Source organism: Spermophilus citellus (assembly GCF_964194105.1).
Source record: "Spermophilus citellus genome assembly, chromosome: 10".
Classification (NCBI taxonomy): domain Eukaryota; kingdom Metazoa; phylum Chordata; class Mammalia; order Rodentia; family Sciuridae; genus Spermophilus; species Spermophilus citellus.
Genome location: NC_138197.1, coordinates 28,168,439 through 28,194,097, shown reverse-complemented (window position 1 = coordinate 28,194,097; position 25,659 = coordinate 28,168,439). Strand labels below are relative to the sequence as shown.

Below are 25,659 nucleotides of genomic sequence, written 5' to 3'. Positions count from 1 at the left end.
CCAGGTGTTTTCTGGTGCAGACACTAAGGAACTGGTGAAGACAGTCGAGGGGAATGAAGAACGACTTCAGGAAACCTCTTCTCAGTGAATGCATTTCAAGAAGCAGGGAAGGGCTGGGGTGTGGCTCGGTTGTACAGCACTTGCTTATTAGCTTGATCAAAACCCTGGGTTCAATGTCCAACACTGGAAAAAAAATTAATCTTAAAAAAAGTAGGCCAGGGCTAGAGATTTAGCTCAGGGGCAGAGCACTTGCTTAGCATGCATGAGCATGAGGCCCTAGGTTCGAACCTCAGCATTGCAAAAAAAAAAAAAAAAAAACAGAACATATGGTCAACATTAGCTATAATATTATACCCACTGTCTTTATTATTGTCTTGACACTTTTTTTTTCTTTTTAAATTTTTTGGTACCAGGAGTTGAACTCAGGGGTACTCTACCACTAAGCCATATCCCCAGCCTTTTTTTTTTTTTTTTTAGATAGGGTCTCACTAAATTGTCCAAGCTAGACTCAAACTTGTAATCCTCCCAAGTTGCTGGATTACAAGCATGCACCACCTTGCCCAACTATCTTGACACCTTCTGATGGAACAAGCTGAACAGTAGAAGTAGGAACACTGGGTTCTAAGACAGGCTCTCTCCGCAGTGGAACGTGGCCTTGGGCGCACAGCTTCACTGCTGAACTTGCCTTTCTCATTCAAAATGTGGACTGGTGAAGTGGGGCACTGTCCCAGTCACCCAGATGCTAGGACTCCCTCTCTGGGTCTCATTTATTCAGTCAACAAATAGCAGCTGGCAGAAGCCTTCCTAGACACAGGGCGTGCAGTAGCAAACACAGGCAGGCCCCTTCTCTTGTTGCTCCCTTGCCAATGGCGCTGACTTTGCGAGCCCACAAACATTCAGACCCATCCCTCAAATAACAAGGCCTTCTCCTCTTTGGGGAACAGGACTCTCATCTACAGAGTTTGAAGCCCTTGTTGAGGAACGTACCAAGTCCACTGTCTTCAGGATACTACAAGCTTCCCTGGGAAGTCAGCAGGCCTGACCCCTGAGGCAGCCCTCCCTTCTGCCCGCCCCCCAGAAGCCTTCTTCCCAGTTTGCAGAGAAAGAAACCAAGCTTTTGCTCATGTCAAACTTGTCTGGTGGCCAAGGCTAAGAGACCACAGAGTCCCAAGTCCCAAGTTCAAGAGTGTTCCTCTACATCCCTGATGGTGCCTGGCTAGGCCAACCTGAAAGAATTAGGAGCTGTACAACAAGTAGGGTGGCAAGAGCCCAAGACCCCTGGAGGTATAGCCAGGCACCTGCTACCTGGGCAGCTCTCTCTCCTCAGGCCTGCTTTCTGCACAGCCCTTGCCCCAGAGCCCATCCGAATGCAGCTCAGGAGACAACTGCAGAGAGAATGAGTGGGGTAGGCAAGTGCCAGGGATCCCCCTAACAGACAGCTGAGATAGAAAAGTCACCCAGCAAAAGTTCCTTCCACAGACAGGCTGGCAACTACTCTGGGGAAGCATAAGACAAAGCTCCGCTGAGAAGGTCCCTTGGCACATGACACCCCATCCAGAGGTTGACCTCCGGGCTCCTCCTCCAGCCACAGAGCTGCAGACTTGCACCTCCCGGCTGCAGGGGATCCAATTGCAGCTCCCCTCAGCCGTCTTAAAAACTGGAAAAGAGCAGGTGCATGAAGAGCCTCTGGAGCACCACCACTCACTGGACCACCCCCTCCCCACAGTGTGTGACTCACCATCCTAGACCTGGGGGTGACCCCACTTGGGAGCCTCCAGTCCTTGAGGCCCCCAAGAAAGAAGCAAGCCAGAGAAACAAGCAAAGGAGCAGGTCCAGAGCAGAAGCTCCATTCGGGTGATGTTCCTGAGCTCTGCTGTGGCTGGAGCAAGGCTGCCAAGTCGCAAGGCTTCACCAGGAGACTCCCAGGCCATGGAGGTGGGAAAGCAATGAGCTAACCAGAGTCCTCCCTCTCTCAAAGGCACTATGTGTCCAGGCAGTGGAGACAATGAAACAAGGCACTTTGGGACCAGCCAAGATCAATGGGGTGCCAGACAGGCTGCAAAGCACAGACACCAGCCGGGGGTGGCAACAGCTAGTCTGCAGGGCACTGAGAAGACACCTGCTTAGATAAAGAGGAGGGGTATGTGTAGTTCATTAAAACAAAAGTAAGAAGCACATTGCCAGTGTGTTCTCTGAATGTGTGTGTGTATCTGTGTGCGTGCGCGCGCGCGGGCACACAAGTTGGGGATGGGAGATTGCAAGGGGAGATGAATCGTGGGTCTCAATGGCAGGAGTAAGATTTAGAGTTGAATAGAATGTATCTAAGAGATTACCTCATGCACTATCACGTCTAATCTTATAATCCCAAACACAACATCCTTCATCAACAGATATGAGTGTCTGCTTAAATCCTAGCAGCAACAGAAAACTTACTACCTCCCAAGGAACCCATTTCTCTGCTGGATGGCTCTACTGGAAAGCTCTTCCTGGGCCTGCACCCAAATCTGATGATCCCCTAAGACCGCTCACCCGTAGATTTACTCCCCATCCTACACATGCTGGAAAACCATGATTATGGCCCCTCCCACAGCACTTCATAATTTCCTGACAAAATGAGCATCCCCAAATCCTTAATCGAGTTCCCATGAGTGTGGTTTCACCCTCCTCTAGATGAATTCAAATTTACCATTGAATTAAGAATTATGAAATCCTAATGCTGCAGATGTGGTCTGAACTCTTGAGGTCTGAACCCCACATCCAGGATGGTATTGTTCTTAGAATACTGGGGGTTCGGCTCAGGGGTGGAGTGCTTGCTTAGCAGGCATGATGCCCAGAACAGAAGATGAAGGAGATGGAGGAGGAGGAGGAGGAGGAGGAGGAGGAGGAGGTTGTTGTTGTTGTTAAGTGCCCCAGGAGGGGGAGAAAGAGGAGGGGGAAGAAGAAGGGGAAGAGGAGGGAGAGGACAAAAATAAAAAGGAAAAAACTCCTTAGAACCATATGGCATGGTTACCTTATATTTTCTTATACTTGTTCTCATTTATTTATTCCAGCAACATGTATTAGCTACCTACTATATGCCAAGCAATAAGATAGGTACAAGGGATACTGGGGGAAATGCCATACCATCTTTGTGCTAAAGGAGAGAGCCAACTTAGAGAGATTAAAACAAAATCAGAAAAAAATATGGGGAAAAGAACATGCTGCTAATGGGGTCTTTTAGGAGTTTTAACTGAAGGCACCACCCCAGTGGGGAAGGAGGAATCCAGGAAAGGGAGACACGTCAGGTAACTTAAAGCAATGCAGGGCTCCTGACAACAGCCATGGTGAAGTAATGGGGTACGGATATTCCCACTCACCTTAAACAACTAATAAACTGGACAGAAGGCATGAAACTGCTTTAGATTAGACCCCAGGCCATAGTACTGTGATCCTTGCAAATAAAAGAGGCGAGTCCTACTAAAGCCAGCTGACTGCCTTGGAGGCAACTTCCAGAGGGCAGGTCCAGAGGAGGACTCCAAGTGGAATTCAAGGGTCTCACCAAGAGGAGGAAACAGAAATCAGAGCTCATACAGCTAGGATTTTTAGTGTAAAATGCCAGAAAAGAAGGGTCTGTACAGAAAAAATTCAGAGAGACTTGCAGAAGAGACCTCTGGAACACCTGACTGATCTGCACATTTGGGGGTGAAACTCCACAAGACTAGGAGAAGAACCACTGAAAAGCAATACACCAATCATCTGTGGAGCACACTCAAGTCCTGAAAGAGCTCACATCCCCCTATGAGAGTGAAGAGATCTCAGAGGGCATGGGGTAGAGTCCTCAGAAGGGTGTTGCCTTAGTAGTGAGGCTAAATTAGCCCTAGACTGTAAGTATGAAACTGATCCCAAGTCATTTAAATGCATACCGGAATAAAGTCAAATACTATTTAAAGAAATATAACAAAACCCAACATCCATCAACATCAAATTCATAATGCCTGGCATCCAATCAAAAATTAGCAGGCATTCAGAGAAGCAGAAAAATGGCCTATAACCAGAAGAAAAATCCATCAGTAGAACACACCCCCAAAATGACAGAGATAATGAAACTAGTAGACAAAGATGGAAAACCAGGTGCTGTAAATATTCCCCATATGCTCAAGGAAGAAGAAAACCAAAACATGATGAGGAGAGACAGAAAATACATCAGAAAGACTCAGATGGTCTATGAAAGACGGGAGACACAATATCTGAAGTGAAAATATTCTGGAAGGGTCTGAATCAGATTAGATACTGCAAAAGAAAAGATCTGTGTAAAAAGGTAACAACAGAAACTATGCAAAATGAAGCTCAGAAAGAAATAAAACTGAAGAAAATTAACAGAGCCTCAGAAACCCATAGGATAATACCAAACAGTCTAATATCCACATAGTTGGCATTCTAAAAGACAGAGGAGCGGGAGTGGAAAAAAACTAAAGAAACAGTGGCTGGCTGGGCATGGTGGCACACACCTGTAATCCCACCAATTCAGGAAGCAGAGGCAGGAGGATCCCAAGTTCAAAGCCAGCCTCAGCAACTCAGCAAGGCATGAAGCAATTTAGTGAGAGCCTGTCTCAAAATTTAAAATTTTAAAAAAACAGGGAGAGAGGGGAGGGACTGGGGATGTGGCTCAATGGTTAAATGTCCCAGATTCAAACCCCACTGCCAGTGGGGGAAGGGGTGGAAACAATGCAAGATGGGGGGTGCATTTCAGCAAAGTAGATCACACCCAAGACAATGAGAAATGAGAGCCTTTGAGAGGGAAAAGGGAAGGGAGAATCACAGATAATGTGGCATTACAGAAACAAGGACAAGGTAGATCTAACCGGGGACCAATGAGCCTGGACAGGAGCAGATGGCAGCTCCAAGGAGACTCTGAAAGCCTCAGTCCTTTGGCCTCACGTGGTAAGCCAACAGGTCAGCTTGTCCTGGAAAAATGCAAATGATTTTTTGAGCCTAATGTCAGACTTTGCAGTTTTCCTAAACAGAAGGATCCAGAGAACAGAAGAGAGGTGGATCCAGCTGTGACCTCTGAGTCTTCAGGCTGCTCTTCCCCCAACCACAAGGACAACCCAAGGATGGACCCCATGTGGAATAAAAATAAAAGTGACAGAAATATTTTGCCCATCTAAGAAGGTTCCTCTCCCCACAATTCCTGTAATGAGAACTCTTAAACCAGAAAGGATCTCAGGTATCAGAACCCCTCACTTTCCAGTGAAAAAAATCTAAGGCCCAGAGAAGTGACAAGACTTGCCCAAGGCCAGTCAGGGTCCTGAATCCCATGGACTGCTCTTTCCACTGACTCCACCTGTTACAGCCCCACAGTGCTCTGGCACTCCATGCCGCTCTGGACAACGTCATTGTCTGTGTGTGTCTACCTGTGTCTGTCTCTACAGGCCCACTAGAGCTCCTTAAGGACAGGCCCAGCATCAATGAGCTCCCGAACTGCCATGGAGTAGGTGTTCAATACAGTCCCTCTCATGTGCACTGAGCCAAAGGTGATTGTCCACCTGACTCTGGAGAAGGGAGGAAGAAATGAGGTCTTTCTGAAGATTTGAGGCCAGAGCTGTGTCTACTCGGTCGTCTGCCAGAGGAAAGAGAAACAAAGACAGGCACAGCAATACAGAGAGGACCCACTAACTCTGCTCTAAGGTTGTTACCAGGCAACTCCTCAAGAGGCAAGGATGGGGGTGGGGGTGCTGACATTCCTCTGGCCTCTAAATCCTGCTTCCCTTATCAGATTGGCCCTAAGCCACAGCACTGTGCTTGCCACCCCCTCCTCCAGGCAGGAGCAGGGGAGGAAGAGGAAATGAACTTGAACTTTCCTTCTTCCCCCCTCCCCCAATACAGGCTCTGGGTTGGGCAACACTTCTTCCCAGAGGTTAAGAATGAGCAAATTCTTGGGCTATTCCTGGAGTCTCGATTTTTATCATCCTTCCATTCTGGTCAATTCTCAAAGGCCAGAGGCCAAGAATGCCAGAGAGATCTGAGCCGGCCCACCAAACCTAAAATAACCCCACACGTGCCTCTCTCAACTCCTCATGGATTTGGCCATTTGGGGTGCATGTTTTCTTACAAAGCTGCCCACAGGCCCTGTGATGTCCCCTCTCACACAGGGAGCCAGGAGCTCTGAGGTATTCTTGGGGTTGCTGAGGAAGGTGGGAGCAGGTATGGATGTGGCAGAGGGATAGAGGAGATAGAAAGCAGATCAGGACTAGGACACCTGGCTCCCAGTTCCTCTGCTCACCTGCCCAGAGATCCCAAGAAAACCAGCCTCAGTTTCCTCAGGCATGAGACTTCCAAGCAGCTGCCTCCTCTTCCCTCAACTTCCTCTCCACCTCCTTTGGGTAAGAAGGCATAATTCTCTACTCCCAGAGCTGTGGACACTTTCATAAAGAACTCCAGACCTACAGAGATCCCTGCCTCCTCCCCAGAGACATCTCAAACCCTGTGATTACGAAGATGGATGGTGAAGCCAAGCAAGCACTGCGTCCTGGGGAAAGAGAGGCCCTCAGGGACACAATTCTTTTTAGATCATATGTGTAGTATTCCTTCATTCAAAAAGTATCTGAGAGGTTAGAGGTGCAGCTCAGTGATGGAGCACACGCCTAGCATGCGCCAGGCCCTGGGTTCAATCCCCAGAACCACACACACACACACACACACACACACACACACACACACACACACAGTCCACCAGGTGCCAGGCAATGAGAAAACAGGAAAAGCATCAGAGAAGAGATACTCAAGGCCTCTGTTCTTCAGAAGGAATAGAGACCACAAGAGAGACTTAGGCAAGACATTAGAAATACTCCTACCCCTCTTGGAAAGGCAATCTCTAGCCTAATGGGAAAGCTATTAAATAAACAGAAAATAAAACAGTGATTACCAGATCCTGGGAAAGGTGGTTACCAGGCACAGGGTACCGCTGGATAGGAGGACTAATTCCTAATGTTCTCTAGCACAGTAGGGCAACCAGGGTGGACAACAATTAATTGAATATTTCAAAAAAGCTAATAGAGAGGATTCTGAATATTCCTAAAACAAAGAAATGATAAAAGTCTGACGTGATACATGTGTCAATTTCCCTGATCTGATCATTATATATATGACAGACATATTGAAGTGTCCCACTGTACTCCATAAATATGTAGAATTACTATGTATCAATTAAAAATAAAAGTGTAGCTCAGTGGTACAGCATGTGCTTAGTATGCTCAGGACCCTGGGTTTTTAAGGAGAAGGAAAGAAACTCTGGTGTCATCAGAAAATGCCAGTGAAGTTTACAAAAGTCCTGAGCCCAGGAGTCAGCTCTGTTTGTCATGCTGGGGAGTGAGGAAGGTGGAGATGGCTGCAGGGTCTCAGAAACACCAGGGGCCACAGAGAAGGCTAGCACCACTGGGTTTAGAATGTGGCAACACTGAGGCTTTAGTTCCTGATGCAAATCATGACTATATTAAAGACATTCAGTAAAACCACCAATACCGCCAAGCAGCACCTTCTGAAGTGTTCCTTTAAAGCTGCCCCATCTGCCCCACGAAGGCCCATGAGCATTTCCTGGCAGTAACTGGCAAGCTCTGGAAGGAGGTGAGGAACCCCTGTAGATACTCCATTAAAATTTTGCAGAATAAAAAGCTTTGGGAACTAGAGGCAAACTGGGCAAGATAAGGAAGGAAGCCAGGAGTCTGGGGGGTGACCCACCCCTCCTGTGAACCCCATCTTTAAAATGCCTTGCAAGGCTGCTGCCACGGCTGGAAACAGACTGCCTTCCTACGAGGTGGTGGCATTTCAAGAGAAGACTCCTGAGGAACAGACTCCAGAAGAAAGAGCACCGAATAGCAGACTTTCAGCCAGCTCCAGACTGTGATTTGGCCCAGGAAGTTTCTTTCCAGATCTGAAACTCTCTGCCTTCTTCCTACCTTCATCCACAAATATTCGAGGGCTTCCTTGGGTCAGGAAATCTTCTAATGGGGATCTGTTAGATCCCTAGGCCATCCTCTCCAACAGAGACTAATGGTTGGGTTGCAGGTGGCATTAGGCAGCATTCCCTGTTCACCTTCTGTGACTGACTCCATCCCCACTGCCCTGAAGGTGCACAGAGATGGAGCAGCCCTCATGTGTGAGCTGGAGACCCAACCCTGCCTTTCCGATCTTCTTCCTCCCACTAACCCACATCCAGAGTCAGAGCACAAAGTTCAGCACACATGGTTTAAACAGCACCTGCTACCCACTAATGGAGAAAGGCCATGCATGCTAGAGTCACCTTGCACCTCTTCCCTTGCCCAGAATCAGGGGCTCATAACTCAAGAGCCATCAGGTGAAGGGCAAATCCCACCCCCACCCAACCAGATAGCATATGAACCTAAGAAACCAGGTTGTCAGCCTGTCCCCCAGAACTGGGGACAATTCTATGGCTTCCCAATTTGACATAAGTATGTCCTACAATTAATATTACTATCCCAGAGGTGAGCACCCAGCAGGAGTATTCACAGGGAAGACAATGTATATGGTTCAGGTCCTCCAACCCCAAGACTCTGAATGCTTCTCACGTGCTTCATGTTCATCTGAATATCAGGATGTGAGCTCCTGGGAAGAAGAGACCTACTCTGCCTGATCTTTTCCAAACTGCAATGCCTGGGCCAAGAGCAGGCTCAAAGCACCCATCAATTCACCCAGCCCTGGTATTTCTAACTTCCCTCTCAGTGACCACAGTATGGTCCCTCTGGGAAAGCCACACCCATATTCCAAAGATGCTGCCTCTGTTGCTGTGTCCTTAAAGAGCAGTACTCAGAGCCCAAGGCATAGCCCAATGAGCATCCTCAGGGGAAGAAAGACCATCCTTATCCTTAAGGGACCTCCAAATTTGTCAAACAACTTTGACTTATTTGGATAAGCAGTGGGTAAGGTGGACAATGGAACTGGGTACCATCATTCTTTATGTCCATTAAGATGTGACTTTTCTGGGCAGTAAGACTCCCCAGGTGGGTCAAGGCAGGCATCTCCTTTGAATTTTACATAGAGGGCTCTGTCTGTATGTATAGCAATTTTTCCCCAAGTACTTGGGATTGAACCCAGGACCCTTCATCACTGAGCTACATCCCCAGTCCTTTTAAGTTTTCACTTTGAGACAGGGTCAAAGTTTTCTGGGTTGACCTCAAACTCTATCCTCCTGCCTCAGCCTCCTCAGTCACTAGGATTTCAGGTGTGCACCACCATGTCCCACTATCTGTAACAATCTTACCCCTTCCTGCATGGCTTGCTGCCTTCAGAGCCCACTCCTGGGTGCCAGAGATGCTGTGGGAATAAGCCTTATAAGGAAACAAGAGAACTAGATAAAACAGTCAGTAGCCACAAACAGAAAGGGTTGACGACTTATCCAATCCTGCATTTGGCTAAAGCTCTCTTATTGCACAGAGCACCTAGGCCAAAAGCTGTATCAGCCTTTAAGCAATCAAAGCGTTCAATAACTATTTGCTGATTAACCAACATTATGTTCTTTCAGCATGCTGAAGTTTGACCCAGCCTCATAGCCATGGAGAACCAGAAATAATGGGGAGATAGAGCAGAGAAGTTAAGAATCAAAGAGGGTCTCCTGGGTCTCTGCTTATGAGGAGTTGACCTATCATCCTCAAACTAGCAAACTCTCATTTGGAGCAGGCTGAGGACCTCCATCCAGTTTTTCCAATTACTTGGCCAAAAGGAGCTGCTGAGGTTTCTGGTCTTGCCAGATTGCTCAAAGGTTTGCAGAGTCAGCTTGGCATGTTTCCATCATCATTGAGCACTGTAAATATGAAGCCTCTAAGCTGATTAGATATCATTAACCCTGCAGCAAGAGCACCATGCTGACATCCCCAAGTCACCCAGATGCATCAGGGACATTCCTAAGTGTGGCACCAGGCCACACTCCCTCCTGTTCAACAGTTTTCACCAACTCCCTTGCTGAGCTACATCAGGCCTCCCACAGTGGGATCATGGAGGAGGAGGTGAAGAAAGAGAATGGCCAAGAGGCTGTGCCACGGGGCACAGAATGCTTACCGCCACAAAGCATTTCTTTTCCAAAAGATGCTGAAAGGGAGCAGGGAGAAAATAAAACACTTTGGGTTTTCAAATGTGAAAGCCCACTTCGGTTTGTTCTAATTTGATGAATGCACAAACCACCAGGCAGATGACAGGCAAAAGAACACTCCTGTGCTGGGAGAGTGTTTTCCATCAGGTCCAGTGAGCAGGGTGGGGGCGGCTGTTTGATGAATGACCAGAGCCAGGGAGAACTTCTCCACCAGCAGCTCCCCGACAGCATCCTCAAAACTGGGACTTAGGGATTTATTAATGCCCCATTTCTCACTCTTTTCCTGCTTCCTCCTGCCTTCTGGCCATTGGTGACATTTCACAGACAGGGAAGAGCTACCAAGGAAGGGCATGAAAAGAGAAAATTATAAAAATGAACACCTTGCGGGAAGTCAAAATGTCAAGTCCACCATGAGTTCCTGAGAAGAAAAAGGTAACGTGCATCTCACAGACCCAGGCACTCCTGTTCTACATGTGAGGTTCCCAGGGGGTGGGAGGGAAGCCTGGAGCATCGCAGGTGCAGTATTTGTTGGCAAATCAATGAGTGGAATTCCAGCAGTGGCCAGCTATCTGTGTGAAAAGTCTGTCACTTACAGACTCATATTTTTCAAAAATGCCATGAAAATTAGCAGGGGTACCAAGAAGCCAAGCTCTTGGCTCTTTGCTTTCAGAGGCCAGGAAGATTCAACTTAGATGGTTCAAGGAGACCTAGGGCCACAGATGCTATTACAAAGTCTAAACCTCTGCTGGCACTAGCCCTATACACACACAGAAAATCTACCTCAAACAGCACTTCCAACCAACATGAAAAGTGAGTGTCCTGGCCAGGCATGGTGTTGCACGCCTGTAATCCCAGCAGCTTGGGAGGCTGAGGTAGGAGCATCACAAGTTCAAAGCCAAACTCAGCAACTTTAGCAAGACCCTGTCTCAAAATAAAAAATAAAAAGGGCTGGGGATGTGACTCAGTGGTTAAGTACTCCTGGGTTCAATCCCTGATACAAAAAAAGTAAGTACCCTACCCTTGCCAATATCTGTGGTTGGCCTATCTGGGGTGGAGTAGGCTGGGAAGAAAGGGAGATTACAGTTTTTCTAAGACCTGTGGGGGCTATTTGCAAAGATTCCAGTTCTCAGACATCTGGGCAAGAGAGGGGTTGCACATCCATCCTCTCTCATCCCTGAACACACACCCTTGGATATGGCATGGCCATTCTGCCACCAGAGGAGCTGTCTCTTCCACCCCTGGAGCTCCACTGGTCCTGATATTTGCTTTGGCCAGCAGTAGATGGATACTGTGTTTGAGAGGCTTTCAAGTCCAGACCTTACAAGAAGATGATTCCATTTTCTCCTAAAAGGCTAGTGTCGTTGACAGTGAAAAGCCAGAAGGGGGAAAAAGGCCCGCTGACTCTCTTGCACCATCCAGTCCCTGCAGAGCCACTAGCTGACTGTTACTGCAGTAATGAGCTCAGGAGTGACCAGCTGAGCCCAGACTAAAGGTGAGCAAATGAAAGCCACAGCATAGCGGGCAAATGAAATGGAGAGTATATGAATCCACTAAATTATGGGGTGCTCTGTTGTGCTGCATAGATTATTGATTTTTAAAACCCATTCAGCAAGTCTAGGTGGCCACTGAAAAGAATAGGTCATTCTCATGTGGAAGGATGACTAAAGAAGTTGAAGAAGAGGAAGTCCAATACAATTCTATCTGCAGATATTGAGAACATAACTAGGTGGGTGGCTAGATGCTCGTTTAGCATTAAAATATCTGAAATGAATAGAAACCAAAGTATTAACAGTGATTATCTCTGAAGGGCAGGATTATGGGAGATTTTCCTTTCTATAATTTATGTAACATTTGAATATTAAAATGAGCTTTATTTTTGTAACAGAAAGATGCTTTTTAAAAAATTCATGTTTCCCAAAACATCCCTTTTTCATCCTCATTCCCCTGCTCCCCACTGCCAGCCTCCTGAACCTAAGCTGCTCCAGGAAGCATTCAAGGTACCCGCGATCAAGGACCCCACACTCTGTCCAGCCATACCTCTCACTCTTCACCTGGGCTTATGCTCCTATCCCCGCAACCCCAACCTCAGATTTTCACCCCTCAAAATGCAACCAGGCAAAGAGCCCCTTTCCTTCACCTCCCCAAATCCCAGCCCTCCCTCTGGGCTCTGATCTGTCTCCCCTGAGTTCCTCTGCAGAGCCTCAGAAACAATTCCACTGCCTTGCCCTTGACTGAACAGTGGCCTGTGTTATTCTCCCTGCACTGCCAGTACAGATCACTCCTTACAGAAACCCGCTAACCAGCCACCACCATCCCCAGCTTCTCTAACAGTGTCAGAGGCAGAGCCAAGTCAGGTAGTTCCAAACCCTCTTCCCTCTCTGCCCCTGCACAACCTGGACAAGGCGAGGACCCCACCCCAACCGGGACCTTCCTCCCCTCCCCCACCCACCTCCAGCAGCAAAGCGCAGAGAGTCAGTGTGAATGGCTGTTAATTTAGAGTGACTCACCCCATAACTGATGCTGTAAGCACTCCGGCCTCCCCACCCGCTGGATCCACATGCTGCATCCACACATACATACATAATGGTCAAACAGATCCACACTCTGGCTTCAAACCTAATTGCCTTCCTGGGGGACACAACAGTTCTTCTTCACTCAGGTCCCTGCAATCTACACATTCAGTTTTTAAACAAAGCTGTTTAGAATCTCCCAGGATTAAGATGAGTGGAAAATTGCAAGCCCAGACCTCTACCTCATTTTCTCTAAAACAAAACATGTCACTCTGCATGCTCACACACCCAGAAACACACTCTATTCAAATCCCACCAGTCATCCTACCCCTCAGAGCCCTGCTATATAGAGGGTTTGACCCAGAAGGGGCCTGGGGCTCTGTGAGGCAGGATATGCTCCCTCTATCCCGGGCACCTCCCTCTCCAGGGTTTATTGGAGCTTGAGACCCCCAAGCCTCAGTCTCTATGCTGTGGCAGGTACAAGGGGAGAAGCCTTAGGCAGGGCTGCCAGGCGCCATGCCCACTGAGGGGACTTCACATCACAGGTATACACTGACCTACTGAGTAGGCACAGGAGGGCCTCTCCACTGAGTCCCAGAAGAATGCAGGAGAACTCCCACCCACACAAACCCATGTGGGCACACCCAGTCACACACACGCTAGGACAGGCACACATGTACTCACCTACACACACAGGTATGCCCACACCCTGTTTCAACCTTGTTCTGGACATATCCCCCAAGATCACTCCTCTGCCTGTCTATGGTTCCCAGAGGCCTTCTCCTTCACTTTCTTTTTAATGTTTATTTTTTTAGTTATTGGTGGACACAATATCTTTATTTTATATTTATGTGGTGCTGAGGATCGAATCCAGTGCCTCACGCATACAGGTGAGCGTTCTACCACTGAGCCACAACCCTAGCCCCTTCTCCTTCACTTTGAACCTGACATGCTCTCCTCGTTGGAAGTGGAAGCAGCATAGACTATATGTGCTGACAGCAACATGTGCACCCTATAATTGGGGGACATGTACATGCAAGTATACACACAGCTGGGGCCACAGCCCACCAGGGTTCTAGAAGCCTGTCCCAAGCAGAGGTAGACATTATTTTAATTGTACAATAATATATTTATTTTAATTTTTGTTTTTAACCTGAGGAAAGGCCATTTTTCAAATCTGCACAAAGATGCTATACAAGTTACTAAGAACCTTACCAAGATCCTGCACCAAAGACCTCAGGCTCCTCCAGTCCTTCCACAGTGACAGCCAAGCCTTCCCAACAAGTGGGGGAATCCTAAGAGGTACCTACCAAGCTTCCTGAATCTTCAGACCCCTTGAACTGTTTTCCACACAATCCTGTTCCTATCACAAGATCAGATATTTTAACAAATGCTGACCATTGAGAGTAGAGACAGTCACAAGACTCTCAGAAAGCAAGCAAGTGTCCAAAACAGAATCCATTTCCAGCCATCCACCGCATAGGCGATGAGAGGGAGAAGAGAAGGCAGGAGGGGTGTGGTAATCTCAAAAGTGCAGACAATATTAAACAAGGAATAGTTCCCCAAAATCTATATTGGGTCCCAAGGTGTCAACTGAACCACTCAGGGGTGTGACAATGGCTCCCAAGGTCAACAGAAGAACTCCTCCTCTGCCTCCCACTCTCAGTGCCCCAGGCTGGTTCCAGATGAGTTTTTAGTTGTTTGTTGGTCTCTCTGAACTACACCCAGGCACTTTCTCTTTTCATGATGCTGTGGCTACAACCAAAATTGGAGTTATTAACCTATAGGGCTGGAGCCCAGCCATGGAGCCTTCCAACTCATAACTGCACTGGCAGGGGCAGGAGGCAGAGAGTTCAAATGAAAGTAGCCGCACCAATGAGGCATCTTTACAGAGACGGTGTGGCCATCTCTGTAAACAACCTCTGTGCACCCTTTCATCAGAAATCAGGCCACCGGGTTTACTCATTAACCTCTTTCGTCGGCTATCTACCTCTAGACCAGAGGCAGAGAAGGCATTAGCTGGAGGATGAGGTATTAGGATACTCCAGAACTGGAAGCCAAAACCCAGGCATGTTCTACCTCCAAAACAACCTACAGCAGAGCTAAAAAGGGTCCTTGGCCATGAATCACCCAACCTCCCATTTGCAGGTAAGGAAACAGGACTGAAGAAAGCAATTAATTTGCAAAGGTCACCTCCAGTGAGAGGAAGGAACAGAAGCCAGGATGAGAGCCTCCCTCCCCAGGGCTGGTCATGATTCCAGAGGCCCACAGCATGACAAGAAATGGCAAAACCAAAGCCATGAGAGAGGATAAACTTCCTGTCTGCAAAGTCCTTACTCAGGTCTCTTTCACTCTAGCTTCAACACAGACTGCAGAACCAAGACAGTCATCTGGCTAGAAATGGTGTGATGTCAGAGGCTGTCTGTCTCCTCAAGGACACACAGGCCTCCTGGACGGCTCCCCACCAAGTTCTGTCTGGCAGGGCCCACCAGAAGCAGACCCCACAGGATCTGTGATGAGGCAAGAGGTGCTGCACACAGGAGGACCACCATTCTCTTGTCCTCAGGTCCCTCCTTCTCTGCCACCTGACTGTCACCAGACTGTGTTTTCTTGGCCTAAGCCCATGTGCCAGGCTCCACTGCTCAGTCCAACTATAGGCAGTGCCCCAAATCCCAGAGCTGTGAGAATGAAAGTGGACACCCATGCAGGTCCCAGGAGGGAGGAAGACTCAAAATGAGAGCTCACACATTCCTGCACAGGCAGGCTTGGGGAGGGCCCTGCAGCAGATTCCCAGGGGCTGAGGAGAACGAACCCAATTCTGTAAAAGGCCAGGTACAGAAACTGGGTTGGAATCCCTGCTCACCTAACACAGGAAAAACTGTAAAATGCAAGAGAATGACAGCTACCACACGGGACTATGATGACAGTGAAATGAGATTTAAATCACAATGTCATATAATGACACTAAATTCACCGTGAACATTCGTAAAGGGTCTAAAAACTGGACTGATGACAAACATAAATAAGTATAAAGCATGGTGGGACAATAAGAAGTACAGGGCCACTCTTGGGCCACCAAATAATCCCTGCTGGAACTCAGACAGGGGACTCTTTAGGCAAAATAAGCCACCAGTCAGTACCATTCAGTTCCCCTCTTTCTCCACCAACCACACTGCTGGGTTCACAGAAGGTAAGAGATTACAAATCACCCAGCAGGGAGAAGCCACAGGATAAAATGTACATAAATTAAAACATAAAAAGGCCCAGGTCTGTAAGCAGCTCCTCCAGGGAGCCTGAATCAGCACCATCCACAGGGGCTGCCAGTAGCTCCAGCCTGCTAGCTCAGCAGGGGCATCGATGCACAAGGGCTGGGAACAAAGACACGCCATCAGCAAGACCCCAGGAGCCTGGAGGAGCAGAGAGGGGGCACTCCTGCAGCAGCCGAGGACTGGCCTGGACTCCCACAGCTTCGTTCCTGGCCTGCTGGTGAGAGGCCAAACCACCCTGGCTCCCCAGCCTGTGGGGAGGAGACAGGAAGCAGGAAGTTAAAAGCCTCTCCTGCTTCCCTAAGCTTCCTCCACACAATTGGGGTGGCCAAGAAAGGAACGAAGGGTACTCTCAGTGGTCAATCAGAAACAGTGGAGCTCCAAAGCCCACTTTAAAAACGTTATAAATTCCAAGTCAGGAGCAAGGGCAGAGGAACATCTAGAAAATGTCAGCATCTTATTCTATCCTTCCCAACCCACAGTTAAAGGGCAAGAAAAAGTGACTTCAGTTTATAACACACAGATTTTCAGAGACCCCGGCACACAATGGACCCAGGCTGATACTGACCTTTGATGTATTTTCTGTAAACACCTTGGCCCCAGAGTATTCCTGCAGGAAAATAAAAAAAATAAATAAAAAATTGTATCACCACTTTGCTATGAAGTCACTCTAGGGTGAATTCTAGAGCAATGGCCACTCTTTGGGGCAGCATTCTCCCACCAAGACCCCATTGATTCAACAACTGGAAAAGACCAAAAATGGCAAACAGATTCCAGCTGTGGTGCAATTCCACTCAGCTGGTGGTGGGTGCCTAAAGCATTATGAGCAGAACCCGAACCCTGGCTCAGTAGGAAAGACAGCTGCAATAGATTAGTGATGTCTGCTATGGGCTGCTATGGGCAGTTATAGAAGTAACAGTATCCACATTACATATATATAGTCCCTGAGGTAGACCCCAGGCATCTAATGATATAATATTCTGACCACTCAAAAGAGACCTGAAGTTTCAAGATACATAAAAGTGTGTAACTTCCATGAGACATCGGCTTGATCAACATACACTATGAGGCTGATATAATGGGATGGGCCACTGTGTTGTTTTCCTCCCTACCACATCCAAAGCTACTTTTAATAGCATAGTACAAAGTAGTGCAAAATGACCGTCAAATGGGAGATAAAACTGCAACAGAAATTGGAAGGGCAGTTAACTTGGAGTGTGAGGATATATATACAGGAAACACTTGACTCTTCACAGAAACATGACTCCGGAGAAAGCCAAGCCTGTGTGCAGATATTGCTGTGGATGCAAGTGTGGGATTCTGGAAGGTGCAAGGCTTGTTTCTTGAGAAGGTCAGGGGTCCACATTGCCTAGACTGTGCCTCACAGCAGGGAGTACAGTGAGAATATCAGAAAATCCATGAGCTGGAGGGACTCAGAATCTAGCTGGAGAAATAATGCCCCATGGAAACAGCAAACAGCATCACATTTTTTCACAATCACCCAGCTCAGAAGCAGTTTCAAAGTTCCTTTGTGGCCTCATCTGATCAATTCACAAACGGTCTTAGGTCATGCAGGGTCATTCTCTCCTCACCATCTTTCATGGCTGCCCAACCACTCTCCTGACCAAAATTTCCCCTCTTCTCAGATTCAGGTCTCCCCGTCTTTAAGACCAGGCCTGCTTCTGTAACTCCTACTCAAAACCTGCACAGATTCCAGGCCCCTCCCTCAAGGTTGACCAGCCCAGTGCCTGCATTTCTCTTGAATGAATGAATGAATGAATGAATGAATGGACAGATGAAACTCTTTGGCTGGACATTTGAAGTCAACACAATATAACCTCTGTCTACCTATCGAGTCCTTTCTCCAATGGCTTCCCTCCACACAATCCACACACTGGCCCCACTGGGCTACTCATACACCCAAACACCTTCCCAGTGCCTATCCTCAGGCTGATCCTTCCTCCATCTGCCCAAACTCAAGCCTCCCTTCAGCACTGGCATCCACCACAACCTGTTGCATAAAGTGCTCCTTCTCAATCGGGGTCACTGATCCACGTTTAAACCCACTTGACACTCTTCTCTCAGAAGTTACTCACTTTGTACTCTAAACTGTCATTTTCAAACCCCTTTCCTAGCCCCTTCCTGGATTACACACCCATGAAGACAAGGACCTTTATCTTTTTTCTTTTTGCATCATCAGAACTTTGCACAGAGCCAGGATGTGCTAATACACACCTGTAATTCAGCTGCTCAGGAGGCTGAGGCTGGAAAATCACAAATTCAAAGTCAGCTTGAACAACTTAGAGAGACCCTGTCTCAAAATAGAAAATAAAAAGGGCTGAGGACACATTTGTAATTACAGAGACTTGGGAGGCTGAGGTAGAAGGATCGCAATTTGTGGGCTAGCCTTGGCAACTTAGCGAGGTCCTCAGCCACTGAGCAAGACACTCATTTGAAATAAAAAATTTGAAAAAAAAAAAAAGGCTGGGAATGTAGCTCAGCTCAGCTCAGTGGTAGAGCACTCCTGGGTTCAACACCCAGTATGGGGAAAAAAAAAAAAGAGCTTAGCAAAACTCTTTTATATATATATCACACATGTTAAGCATTTGAAAAATTCACTGAAGAATCACCCAAGGCAAAGTCTGAAAGCCAACAGTCAGGCAAGAGTAGAAAATGCCATAGAAATTCTAAAGAAAAAGGCTCATTTGGGATGGGTGGCCAGGGAAGGCTGAAAAGAGCTATCCCTGCATAGAACCTTGAAGGACGGAAAGGAAGGTATGGGGAGAGCATTTCAGGAAAGTGAAGAGTATGGACAAAAGGACAAAAAGGAAAGAACAAAGCATGTTTGGAAGATCAGTCTGGCTAGACCCAAGGGTTTCCTAGAGGGAGAAGAGTGGGAGAGGAGCTCGATAGGCAGGCTGGGGCTAGAGGAGAAGGATGCTGACTGCCAGGCTAAGGCATCTGGACCAGATCCATTCCCCCTTAGTCAGTGGGGATGACGACCACAGCAAGCCTGGGGCTCAATGGGAAAAGAAAAGAAGTCTTGTTCCAAGCATATTAGTAGAGTCTCCCCAGTTAGGTTATAAATAACAGCCTCCATTTACTGCACACCTGCTGTGTATGAGGCCCTAAGCTACATGCTTCACATACATTATCTCATTGCTCCTTCCCACAGTCCTGAGAACTTGGTATTGTTATCCTTAGTTTGTAAGCTGGAAGCTGAGACCAAAAGAGGTGATGGCCCATGCCGAAGGCCTTACCCACTCACTCATTTGCTTCATAGTCCTAGCGTGGAGGTTACAGAGCCAGAGATGCAGGAGGGCACTCCTGTCAGTTAGCCTGGGCCCAAGGGCTACCCATTGATGCTGGCTGCCTCTCTACAACTCCCTTTATTAATCACTTCAGGGCAGCACATATTAAGCACACAGTGGAATCTTAATAAGCACACCACACTGAACACAGAATGGTGGTTGCCAGGACCTTGGAGGAGTGGGAAACAGGGAATTTTTTTTTCTTTTTTTTTTTTTAAAGAGAGAGTGAGAGAGGAGAGAGAGGAGAGAGAGGAGAGAGAGAGAGAGAGAGAGAGAGAGAGAGAGAATTTTTAATATTTATTTTTTTTTAGTTCTCGGCGGACACAACATCTTTGTTGGTATGTGGTGCTGAGAATCGAACCCGGGCCGCACGCATGCCAGGCGAGCGCGCTACCGCTTGAGCCACATCCCCAGCCCAGGGAATTGTTTTTTAATGGACAGAGTTTCAGTTTTGCAAGATGAAAAGTTCTGGAGATCTGTTGTGCAATAATGTGTGTTCTTTTTTGAGGGAGGGTACCGCGGATTGAACTCAAGGGAACTCAACCACTGAGCCACACTCTCAGCCCTATTTTGTATTTTATTTAGAGACAGGGTCTCGCTCAGTTGTTTAGTGCCTTGGTTTTTGCTCCACCCACCGGGCTTTACGTGTGTTCTCAATGCTACTGAACTGTTGTACGTTAGAGCCCTTAAAAAAAGGTTAAGATGGGCTGAGTGTGGTGGCACAGGCCTGTACTCCCAGTGACTTGCAAGGCTGAGGCAGGAGGATCACAGGTTCAAGATCAGCCTCAGCAACAGCAAGGCCCTAAGCAACTTAGTGAGAACTTGTCTCAAAATTAAAAAAAAAAAAAAAAAAAAAAAGGTTAAGATGGTACATTTTACGTTGTGTTTTCTGCCATAATTAAAAGCCTAATGTAAATAAAACACATTTAATTGTTTGGCTGCTGATAACATACTATTAATTATGTGATGCTGGAAGAGACCCTAGAAATATTTTAACTCAATATTCCTCTAAATCAAAGAGTTGGAAAGGGGAGGTAGACTGCCCAAGGTTGTACAAATAGAGCTAAGACAAGGCTCAATACAGAAGTAGGAAAGAGAGGCGCATGGCATGAGGTGTCAGAAGCCATGAGTTCAAGTTTTGCTTCTCTCTTAATGAGTTTTTTGACCTTAGAGAAGTTTATTCCCTCTAAGCCTCATTTTTATAACCTATGAGAAGGCAACTAAAATAACATACTTCACAAGGATATGTATGAATCAAATAAAATTAAATACAGCTAATGTGCAGTGAATATACTGGCCAACTATAAATGACTTTATAAACACTCATTATTCTTATTAATATGAAATCTCTGTTCACAGATTTAAAGAGCCCTACCAGAAGATTAAAACCTGATAAGTCAAACAAACAAAAACCCCACTCCATTCTGGAACACTTTCAACAGTTCATGGCCTTGTGCATTAGCAGGTCTTCCACAAGTGAGAGTAGAACTGAATTATACCTCAGGTTCTGTGCACCCGGATCCTCTTCCCCCTCTTACATTCAACCTACATACAGCCCAGTTATATCAGCCAGGCTGGGACCAGGCTGAGGGTAGGAAGCTGGGGTGATTGTCTGCCTCTCTGGCTGCATTCCTCAGCTAAATATAAATGATTTGTCCAGTCCATTGTTTGAAATTATCCATAATCCCTCTCCTCCCCTCCCCATTCATCATGATGGCAGGCTGACTGCACATCTTTATAGCAAAAATATACATACAAAACCTTCACTCCAGCTATTTTTAGTAAAGAAAAGGGAAGTGTCAGGTACACATGGGTCAGAGCATGAGTCCCTAGTCTCCACTAATCTAGGAAAGCTTCCTGGAGGAGGAAATGCCTGAGTTGCTCCAGTGAAAGGGACAGCTGCAGGTCAGAAAGGCACTGTCATAACAAATCAAGAAATTTGGTTCCCTGAACAGAGCCTAGAAAGCTGCTGCTTTCTTATCCCACTTTAGAGGGAGATGAGGAGGAAAGGTCGGGATACCCAGGAGATCCCATATTACCCCAAGACTGTCAACTTCCCTAGATGCTATAGACATTCCGGGAAAGATGCAGGAAAAAAATAGAGCAACACATTAAAGACAGAGATCCCAAATTCTAGTTCCAACATGCACAACTACAAATACTGGTCTCATAAGCTAGTGGCTTATTTGGACTTTATTTTTTTTAACCACAAGAAAGTTTTTAAAAGTCCCAAACTTGAGTGCACAGATGGGCTGCATCTCGGACTTAGGGACGTGCCAAAGCCCTGTCACTCTGAGTGCCGATCTGCCAGCAGTGGCCCAAGGAGTGATTGGGGATACCCAGGGAGCTGCAGGCAGTATCCCAACCTGCCCAAAAGGTCCTGGCCCTCTCTATGTGCCCGATATGAACTGTCAAGCCAGTCTACTGGACCCTTGACAGCTCCGAGGGTGTCCCTTTCTGCTGCATCCTACGAGCCTCCCATCCCTTCCCCTGGGCTTCCGTTGTCCACTCTCCTGCAACCCCATTCCCGAAGGTCTTCCTCCGAGCCTCTCCCTTGGCAGACTCCGGTCGGCTGAGTGACTGGGCTCCGCACGCACCTTCCCGCCCCCCTCTCGCGGCGCCTGCCCCATTCCTCCTCCTCTCGCCCCACTGTCGCCCTGCCCACACCGTCTCCCCAGAGTACCGCCTCCTCGGGACGCCCCCAGCCGCGTCCCCCCTCTCAGAACCGGTGGGAGGCTTGCCTGTCCAGCCGGGCACCAACCCGAGCCCCCGCAACTCTGCGCCTCGGGAGCCTTGCGCCGCCGCCCGCCGCCCGGCCGCACTCACCGCGCTCGCCGGAATGTGGCTCCCGGCTGGGCTCGCGCTCCCGCACCACCGCCGCCGCCGCCAGCGGAAACGGGGGGCGGGGCCGGGGCGGGGGCGGGGCCTTCCCGGGATCGCCGAGGCCGCGGGCGGGGCGGGGCGGGGCGGGGCGGGGCCAGCCGAGGGGCCAGAGAGCGCCGTGGGAAGAGTGCGCTGCGCTAGCCCGGAGCCGCCGCTAGGGCCAGGCGGAGGGCGCCCCGGAAAGCGCGGAGTCGAGAGCCGCCACCGGAGCCCGCTCCTCCACCACCCCGTCCAGGTCCCCAGCCTTAGAGCTGGAAGGAGGCCAGGCCCGGCCAGGAGCGCCTCCCTCTGCGGGCTCCGGAAGACTCCCTCCGCACCCCGCCGCCCGGATTCCCCGACTGGCCGCTCCCCCGAGGTGTTACTACGGCGCCTCCCCCTGCCCGGATCGGGCCTGGCCGCGCCCTTGCCCGGGTTGGGGAGAGGGAGGGCAAGGCCTGCTAGGTGGCGCTCCTGGGCTCCGCGCCCACACAACACCCCAAGGCCGCCTGGGCCAGGGGCTCAGCTTTCCCGCTCGTGCCAGTCTGTCTGGCCTCACCACCCCCACCCCACACGGAAGAAATCCTCCCCTGGTATTTCGGGCGCACTATTTGAGGTGTTGACAACGCGGGTGTGTATTAGATACTGCCCCGAGATACCCTGTTGGAGGAGCCGCTGCCTCCCCAGGAGCTAGAGGCCTCCAAGTGTTGGTAAAGGGCACTGTGGGCCGGGAGGGGCCGGAGTGAAGCTGGAGAAACTCAAAGTTTGACATCTCGGGCCTCGCGCTTCCTATTGGCTTTCCCAGGCCTGCATTCCTGAAGCCAGAGGCCTAAATTTGTACCGAAGTGACCACTAAAACCGTCATCTTTAATCGTTGTTGTCATTGAAAATCTAATCTGTGCTTCCCACTTGCATGAGTGTGATTTGAGACTTATTTATTTATTTATTTATAATACGAGATCTTGCTATGTTTTCCACCTGGTCTTGAGCTCCTGGGCTCAAGTGATTCTCCCATCACAGCTTCCCAAGTAGAGACTACAGGCATTGACCACCAGTCCACTTGAGACAAACCTTTAAAACCTGGGTCCCTATAATCTCAAGGGACCCCCTTTGCTTTCTCCTAATTACTCTGGCAGTTTCCACTCATCTACTGAGCTTCCCTCCACAACAGTCTTGTTTTTGACTATTAGACTTAACCCATCATTTGTCCACTTCTAATTCCCCTTTTCCACCAAAAGAAATATTCTACTACTTAAAAAAAAAAAAAAAAAAAAAAAAAAAAACTTTGCTTGACATCCCATATGCATAAAACCTTCCCAGGCTAACCCCACATTGCCAACTCTGCCCACCTTCCAAAAGAGGAAACTGGCTCAGACAGAAGACTTGATACTGATGTCTACCAGTGAGTGATCAAACTGTAAAAACAGTGGAGGCAGCCTGGTGAGGGAGCAAACATGGGTCTGTAAAAACAGACAGCTGTCCAAATCCTGGCTCTGCCTCTTACAGTTACGAGCTGTGACTGCGCTGGGCCTCAGTCTCCTCACCTCTGAAATGGGGCATAATAATAGAACACCTGCAGGGTTGATGGGCTGACCAAAATGATGGAGGCAACAACACAACACTTGATGCCAAGTGAATACTCCAAAAAATGATAGCATCCTTCTGCCCTTTACAGGAAGATAAACAAATCTGAAATGATAGAATGATGGAGTCTTAAGAAGTGAAAGGATCCTCCAAGAGCAATTATCCAGACATGGAATATTCAGTACCTGCAGGGTAAACCTGAGGAAAAAAGAGCTATAAAGGACAAGAGATTGTTCAGAATAAAGAGGCCAAGGTGACTTATACTCTATGAGGCAAACATATGCTATTCAAATCCACTGTGGACAAAACTCAAATAAACCTGCCAATGAAACAAGACACTTTTAGAGGAAGAATTCCCAAAAGCACAAGATCACAATTTACTGGGTCAGCCTTCTGAAAAATGTTGCTGAGTTCCCATTTTGCAGATCCTAAAAAAATTCTGAAGGATAATCATATATTAGATTAGATATGGGTAAGGTGACTACATCCAGGTTCTTGAGCCACAACCCATTTACTCCTCTTGTCCTGGTATAGTTATTAACAGTGCCCTTTTCACTTTCAGAATATACTGGTTTGGACAATAAATTATATGCCACTTTAACTATGACCACAGGCAAAACTCCAAAGGGCTCCTTCTAGCCTTGAATGCCAGAAACTCTGCTGGCATTTCTGGATCCCCAAGGATTTTGAAAGATAGTGTGTCAGTTTATCCCCCTTGAAATCACCAAATCAAATCAAAAATGATAAAAAGCAAAAAGTAAATTTTCAGCCAGCCACCCTGTCAAGCTTCGGTGACAGTGGCTGCTGAATGGTGACACCTAGTGAGAAGAATTGGAACTGCAGGAGCCTGGGTTTCAGGGAATGCTTCACTTTCCGCCACAGATTCCCAGTTGACGTGCAAACCAGAGAGCAACAGCTAACATCTACCAAGTACTTATGTGCCAGGCATGGTCCTAAGCATGTCATGCTTTAATTCGTTAATCCTCACACTCCACAAGGTAGGTACAGTCTTCATTCATTATACAGATGAGGAGATTGAGGCTCAGGACGAGGTAATTTTTCTTAGGTTATTTAGGCACTAGATAGCTAAGCTATTATTCCAGAGTGTCTGGCCTGCACACATAACTGCTACTCTATTCCATGTTTAGTGATGTGCAAAGTTACATTAGTGGTATCTTCCACCGAGAGTGACTTCCACCAACTCTGACATAGGGAAGAGGCAAAGGTAGGTAGAGAAGCAGAATGTAACAGGAGTTCTATTCCCATGTCTACCAGTAAATAAGGAACAGTTTCTGCATCTATAAAAACATGACATTAAAACAGACAAGAAAACATATAAACCATCCATTAAATGTACAGTGAATCTGCTCTGTGTGTGGGTGTTGCAGGGGATGGACCCCAGGCCTCATATATGCTAAGCAAGTGTTCTACTACTGAGTTACACCCCCAGCCCAGTGTTACTATTTTTGGCTGCTAAACCTAGTAACTCTACCTTGTTATTGACTTGCTATAAAGTATGGACTAAATCAAAGGCAGGCAAACTTTGTCAGTAAAAGGACAGATATTAGCCAGGTATAGTAGCACATGCCTATAATACAGCTACTTGGAAGACTGAGACAGGAGGATGGCAAAATTGAGGCCAGCCTGAGCAATGTAGCACGACCCTATCTCAAAATAAAACTTAAAAGCCTGGAAATGTAGCTCTGAGGTAGTATGCCCCTGGTTTCAATCCTTAGCACCAACAAAAAAATAAATAAAAATAAAAAATAAGATCAAATAATGAATATTTCAGACTTCATAGCTATACACTCTCTGACTCAACTACTCAACTCTGCCATGGGAGCACAAAGGCAGACATAGCAATACAAATATGAATAAGCATGACTGTGTTCCAATAAAACTTTATTTACCAAAAAAAAAAAATCAGATCACAATTTGCCAAGCCCTGATCTAAGAGGAGTATCTTTTCAAGTTGGAGCCTGCAAACTCCTGGCTATCTTCAGATGTGTTGTTGGGGTGAGGTGACCTGGGTCCAATTTTGCAAGTGT

The 25,659-nt window shown here is 47.7% G+C and overlaps 2 protein-coding genes across 5 annotated transcripts in view; one reads left to right on the top strand and one right to left on the bottom strand.

The window, feature by feature from the left end:
- Window positions 1–22,406, bottom strand: part of TSPAN9 (tetraspanin 9) — a 196,865-nt gene extending 174,459 nt beyond the window's left edge. The window contains exons 1-2 of one of the 2 annotated variants that reach the window (XM_081310191.1): window positions 21,995–22,406; window positions 16,426–16,467 (exon numbers count right to left, since the gene is read on the bottom strand). The gene's annotated coding sequence lies outside the window, so the exon portion shown is untranslated. The remainder of the gene's footprint in view (window positions 1–16,425; window positions 16,468–21,994) is intronic. The other variant, XM_081310190.1, reaches the window with a different exon arrangement.
- Window positions 1–25,659, top strand: part of TSPAN11 (tetraspanin 11) — a 750,083-nt gene that overhangs the window by 253,859 nt on the left and 470,565 nt on the right. The window lies entirely within an intron of this gene.